Source organism: Emydura macquarii, unplaced genomic scaffold (assembly GCF_026122565.2).
Source record: "Emydura macquarii macquarii isolate MOO-44397 ecotype Brisbane River unplaced genomic scaffold, CSIRO-AGI_Emac_v2 contig_3113, whole genome shotgun sequence".
NCBI classification, from domain to species: Eukaryota; Metazoa; Chordata; order Testudines; family Chelidae; genus Emydura; species Emydura macquarii.
The window spans coordinates 4,305,877-4,312,997 of record NW_027133250.1 but is presented as its reverse complement, the minus strand read 5'-3'; positions in this window follow the sequence as shown (position 1 = coordinate 4,312,997).

Here is a 7,121-nt window from a genome sequence, read left to right as displayed (position 1 = left end):
CAGGATGGGTCTAACTCTGCCGCCTCCTGGATCATTTCCTCCTTGAAAATAAAAAATCCAATGGAAACAAGTTGTTCTAGAACAAACCCCTTCCTTTGCAGTGTTTGCAACCCCAGGTTGGAGGGGCAGGCAAAGCGCACACATCTTGAAAAGGAAAACGATGGGTATTGTGAATTATTTCTATTGTGTTACAGCTTAGGGGACCCACCCATGTTGCTAGATGCTATACAAAAACACAGAACAAAAAGATGGACCCTGCCGCAAAGGGAAAATGTTTCCAATTCTTTCCACTTTTATATTTTCGGGCCAAACAGAAATAAGAGACTAAAATTCAGATCCTCAATCCGTGTCAAAGTCGGGATTCACAGAAACAACTTGGGTGACTTAGTTGTTGGACACCTAACTTGAGACACCTTCGGCTGGGTCTACACTTCAGTGGGAAGCAAGCACCCCCGCTTGGGCAGACAGACTCGCGCTAGGGGGTTAAAGCTAGCACACTAAAAAATAGCAGCATGGATCTTGTGGCTCAGACTGGAGTTTGGTCCCTGAAGCGTCTGCCCAAGCCATAACATCCACACTGCTTGAGCCCTTCTAGCATGAGTCTATCTGCCTGGGATGGGAACCAGTGTAGACGTGCCCTTAGAGACCTGATTTTCAGAGGGAAGGTGTTCAAGGTGTCTCTGGGTGTGCATCCAAAAATTGAGGTCCAAAATTTGAACCAAAAATTGAATCAAAATTGCGAGTCACTTTCAGCTATTTTGGCCTCAGGAGCCTACATAACCAGCCTGAATCCAGGAGCTCCCATCAAAATGTCTTCTGGGCTCCTTACTTAGCTCTGACTGTAGATTTTGGAGCCTAATATTTGGCTCCTGTTTTTGAAGAAATACGTATTTTTACTAAGAACACAGGCAAGGAAATGTGTTTGAAATAGTGACTTTACATTGGTTGCAACCCTTAGCGGCTTTCAAATAATATCCCTGTTTTGCCATGGGTCTCAGTGTGCTTGTGCTCTGAACATGCTGCAGGAAGGCAGGTTATTCTGGTGTCAGATGTGAGATATGGGAAGGGTAAAGAGTTCAGATGAGTATATTGGAATGTGCCAGACAAGCCTGGACTTCGGGGCTAATGCGTGTTGAATGGATTTCCTAGGGAATCCCAGGGGAGTGGGTAATGCCACAGCTCCGATTATGCAAAAAAAATCCTATCATCAGAAGCTACAACCTGAAAGAGACATTGTCTGGTGATCACCTATTCCCAGGGACTGAGATCAAAGGCTACAGCTGTGTAAAGAAATGGTTGAGCTGCCCAGTTTGGAGTCTGGTTACTGTGCTGAAGACTGATATAAACTTGTAACCTGGGGAAAACCCAAAATTGGAGTGTGAAGGATTGACACCTACCAGATCCCTATGTTGGAGTTTGGGGTGGCCTCCTGTGGGCTTTTAGCATGTGTGTAGGTTCTTTTATTCCTTTTATACACTTTCTCTTCAATGCTTTTTTACCTTAAGAACAAATGTACGTCTTAGAAGGAACTGCTAGGTGGTAACGGCTGACAATTCAGTGATCGTCTCCCTCGGAGAGAAAGCAAAGCACAGGCCTTCTAGCTAGACTGGCTTGCTGGTGATATTGCAGTGTACACAGAGAGCTGTGCAGCCTTAAAACCCCCAGAAAGGAAGGAATGAGACAGGGGTCTCTGCCTAGGAGAGGTGATGACTGTGAGCTGGAAAGCTGGAAACGGGTGCCCCTGAGGGACCAGGGAGGGGGACTAGAGGTGCAGTCACCCTGAAACTAACAATTACCCGTTATTAGTATTCATTATCCTCCCGTCCCTCACCCAGGCACCTCCACTAGCAATAATAACACATCAGCTTAAGGGCCACCCTTGCTTTCCTCCAGCACTAATGCTGTAATTGGAGGGGAGGGAAAGGAGAGGAAATCATTGCTCCAGTGTAAATCATTCTGATATCTTCCCAGCGCTAATTGTGTGTTTACTTTAGAAGCAGGGAACCGATGGTGGGCAGCTGTGGGTAATTATTCTCTATCAGCTCATCTGAACAAGCATTTCCTGTGAGGTTAGCAGGCAGTTCTTATGGCCTTCACTCCGTGGTTAGCTGGTTCCCTGTTCAGGAATCCTGAACCTCTGGCCATGTGTATAATGGGCAGGGCACATTAGCCCTTCGTTCCTCCTCCCTCATCAGGTCTCGTGGATGGGGTGGGGAGCAAGCCAGCAACCTCTTTGCATGGGGAGCTGCTGGAGGGTCTTACCAAGGAGTGCCTTGCTCCCCTCTGCAGGTCCGGCTCCCCTGGAGGCCCCATGCAGATTGGCTGCATTGACCTCTGTGACGCTGCTGCTCTGGGGAAGGGGAAACCCAGGCTTTGGGGGGAGGGAGACCGAACCAGCCCGCTTGTAGGTGGGGGAATCTCTGGCACAGAGTCGGGTGGGCGGGGGTGAGGTTCTCTTTACACCCTATTCAGCCTTAATGGGCCTACCTTCACCAGCTGGCAGGTCCACGTCAGATCCCTGCAGCCCATTCAGCATCTCTCCAGCTCTCCCCCAGCAAGGCAGAAGCCATTCAGCCCCTTCACACTGGGGAGCTGGGGGAGACATGGCTCCCTCCACCGCCCCTACAGCCATATATGGTATCGGGGGGCAGGGCCTCTGATGACGCCTTCAGGTGAGGTGGCGAGCTTTGATTGATGCGTAGGAACCACAGAGTCGTGGTTTTCCCGTCGGAGTCCCAGAGCACCACACCAGGGAGAACATCTGGCCCTAGATATTAGCAAACTGTCTTAGATCGAACAAGAACCACCCACCGCCAACCAAGGCACAAAACCCACACGGGCCTTTCTGAGGTTTCCAAATCTTTGGGTAACTTTTCACCACGATCTTCCATCTTTGCTGCTGCCTCTCTCCCACCCAGAGCCCATTCTCATGGCTTCCCAGCCCAGTGGAAAGCAGAGAGCACTGGAAATATTACTAGGGACCCTGGTCTGATGAGTTTCACAGCGCAGCTTTGCAGACTATGTGGAGCTCTGTATGTAGTTGGGGGGCTTATCTGCACAGGTGAAACCTCTGGAAGGGATTAGAGGGGATCCTGTTCCCCAGAAATGTTACTCCCCTGTTTCGATCCCACTCAATACAGCTGTGGGATTGAAGCCATTTCTAAGCTGCCACCTCCCATTTATTTTTATGTGGTTGCACCATTGCTTATCTGGACCTGGGGCCATGATTAGGCTCCATTATTCTGGCTGTGTTGAGGACGACCGCCGGGCAAGGCTCGCTGGCCCTGAGTTCCCAAGGTACGTTTTGTCCTTGGGAATTCGGTGGCTTTAGTGCTCTCAAACACCAGCTCATCCCGCTTTGTTAAATCATGTGCTTCCACTGATACGTCTGGAAGGACCTGTGTAACGGGATGGCTTGTTCGGCCAACTGGCCTATTGGTCTGGGCCTTCAACTGCCGCCTGTCTGTTAGCTCAAGGTGTCCTCGCCCTCTGGATGAGCTCTTAGCTGGGCTGGCCTCTTTGATGGAAACCCCTCGTTCTGCCCTCCTTGGGGCCAGTGGTTATAGCTCTGGGGGTGGGGGAGGGAGCTGGGCTCTCCATCTCTACGAGGTCCTGGCATATATGGGCCCCTTCCTACCACCCCTGTGTCTCAGTCTGGGGCATGGTTGTAGCGGACTGAAGAGTCTTTACTTCAACCCCCCCCACAGTCTAGGGTCGACGCCTGGGTCCTGGCTCACGGTTCTCCCTTCCTCTTGGGGAGAGTCTGCCGAGGGGGGAAAAGACTCACCATTGATCCCCTCAGTAGACACTTCCTTTCCTGTTGCCATAGGCAGTACACTCCCAAGAAATGGCCTCTTTCTTTCCCACTGGGCAGCTGACATTCCCTTTATACTGGTCTCCCAGGAGCCTGCTGGGCCGGGCCTGCGTAGCTCTTACTACATTATTAGCATACTCCAAGCCAGCGCTAGGCACACTTTGCCAATGCCCACCCAGGGAATATGATCATCTGAAGTAGTCTGGGGTGGGGACAGAATAACCCCATCTCTACACACCAGCAGCCTGCAGTGTGGGGCAGTGACTAGCACAGTGGACTGGTACGCCTGAGATTTGGGTGGGTGACCATGGGCAAATCATGCCACCGTTCTGTGCTTCAGTTTCTCCATCTATAAAATGGGGTAAATGATACTGACCTTTGTAAAGTGCTTTGAGATCTGCTGATGAAAAGCACAAGGCATTACCATTTATTCATTTTAAACATGAAATCTACTCTGCAGGGCAACTTTCAAGCTAAAATAAAAAAATAAATCACAGTTTTCCAGCTGCACAGACGAAGCTCTTAGAAAACAGAGTCCTGGGAGATTAGCCAGACAGATTAGCCAGCACAGAATATAAAGCTAGAGAAATGGGAGGAGAATTTAAAACATCAAAAATAGGATTTTTTGAAAAATATTGCAAAATTCATAGGATAAATTATTCATGAAAATATTTGCCTAACCATCAGCCCAGCTTTGTAGCTGGGCAAATAACTGAGATGTATTTATTAAAGAAGTTATTTGAAAAATCACAAAATAAATGTATTCTAGAAATAGTAACATCAGCCCTAATCATCTTTAATCTAAAGGCTAATGGGAGACAGTACAATCCAGTGGCTAGGGCACCACAGTGGGATTTAGAATAAATTTGTCAATTTACCTAAGTGATTTGGGAACTTAAGTCCTATTTTCAAAAGTGACATAGGGCCTAACGAGCATGAGAAGCGCGGGCCCTGGATCTTAGAATCCTAAATCCCACTGACTTTCAGTGATACTTAGGCTCCGAAATGCCTACATCTCCTTTGAAAATGGAATTTAGGATATAAATGCTTTTGAAAATTTTACCTGTAAAGCAAGTTTTTCAGAAGTGACTCGGGATTTTGGCAGCTTCAGTTATTGACCACCCACCTTGAGACATCTTATCGGGCTCTGATTTTCAGAAAGGGCTGAGCACCTGCCCTCTGAAAATCAGGCACTTTTAAGGCTTTTCAATATTTTGGAGCATCCAACAATAAGTTGGGCACCCAAAAAATTCAGGCACCCCAAGTCACTAGCCATTCTCGGAAATCTTTTCTGTGGATTCTATTTTCAGCTCTGCCCCTGACTTACTCTATGGCCTTGGGCGAATCGCTTAACCTCTCTGAGCCTCAGTCTCCTGCTCTGTAGAAAGGGGACAATACTAGTCATACAACTCAAAAAGTGCTTGGAAATATATTTCTGAAAACTGTTTATAAGTGAGAAGTATTGTTCTCCTTCTCGGTCATGCCTTTCATCTGAGCTTTCTTCCCTTACAGACACGACTGTAAAAGTTCTTTCCTCTGCAGGAACGTTCCTTCTGAACTAGTTACAGTATTTCCTTCCTATTTCTCAACCAACTGTGAGTGTGAGTGCTCCAAAATAAAAAAACAAATAAAAGTGAAAGATGAGTATTTTCCACTTGAAGCTGTCGACAATACAACCATCATCACTTGACAGCGCAATGCACAATGCATTTATCAATGTCTGGAAATGTTGACTACATAAAAAGATATTATAAACACATGACAAATTATTTTTGTCTCTTCCACCATTGATTTATGAAATGCACAGACTTTGTTATTAAACTTACCCCAAAAAGGGGGAATAAAAAATGAGGATGGACGTCCAATTTCTGACTTGAATTCCTTAACATCAACAAGCGTTCCTGAAATGAAGTACATTCCAAGTGGAAATTATTAGTTAAATTGGAGAAGATGGGGATTAATGGAAGAATCAAATGGTGGGTGAGGATCCACTTAAATGGGAGATTATAATGGGTCATGCTGAAAGATGAACTGTCAGACTGGAGGGAGGTTACTAGTGGAGTTCCTCAAGGATCAGTCTTGAGACCAAGTTTATTGATCACCCACATGCTCAGGGTCTAACTGATCGCCATATTTCGGGTTGGGAAGAATTTTCCCCCAGGTCAGATTGGCAGAGACCCTGGGGTTTATTGCCTGCCTCTGCAGTGTGGGGCACAGGTCACTTGCTGGTTTGAAGAAGAATAAATGGTGGATTCCCTGTAACTTGAAGTCTTTATATCAAGATTTCAGGAGATCAGTAACTCAGCCAGAGGTTAGGGGTCTATTGCAGGAGTCGGTGGGTGAGGGTCTGTGGCCTGCAATGTGCAGGAGGTCAGATGAGATGAGCATGAGGGTCCCTTCTGGCCTTAAAGTCTAGGAGACTTGACACTGGGGAGGCAGCTGGTGCCTGAGACCATGGCCAATCATGCTGACTAACATTGTCTCATTGCTCCCCCATCCGTTTGTCTGGATCCACCTGACATCTCTTGTCCTACTTAGACTGAAAGCTCTTTGGGGCAGGGAGCATCTTTTGGTTCTGTGTTTGTACAGCACCTAGCACAGAGGGGACCTGGCCCATGACTAGGGCTCCTGGGTGCTGCTGCACTATAAATAACAAGACAGGCACAGCACAGGAGGAGAAGCTATTTGCCTGAGGTCCCGCAGCAGGCCAGCGCTGAGAGCAGAATTCAGGACTCTTGGCTCCCGGGCCAGTGCCCTTCCCTCATAGCACTGACTTGCCTAGCACACAGAGGCCTAGGAAGGCCACTGAATGCTCCCCAGACACTTGCTTCCCCAGGGCGGATGTGAGCTGTTGCTCTAAATGCAAGAGCCTCCTTAGCTTGTTACTGAGCCCCACCCCCAGCCCTACCCAATCAGGAGAGAGAGTGGGTGTCACATGGCTAAGGCACTGGATGCGGGTTCTGGTCCCAGCTCTTCCACAGACTCCTTGGGTTAACTTGGCCAAGTCACCATCTCTATAATGGACCGGCCTGCAATACAAAACTGCAATACTAAACTGGTATTAATGAGGGACTTTCAGATCTGCAGAGGAAGGTGCAAAGAATAAAGAGGAGACACTTTTACTATTGATTTGTATTGCAGAAGCATCTAGGAATCCAGATCACAGACAAGGACTCCATTATGGTAGGCCCTATGCAAACGTAGGGGTGCATCCCATAAATGTGGCTCAAAAAACATCCCAGATTTCAAATACTTTAGTTGAAGCCACAGGGCCTGACTCTCCTCTCACTTACACTTGTGTAGATCA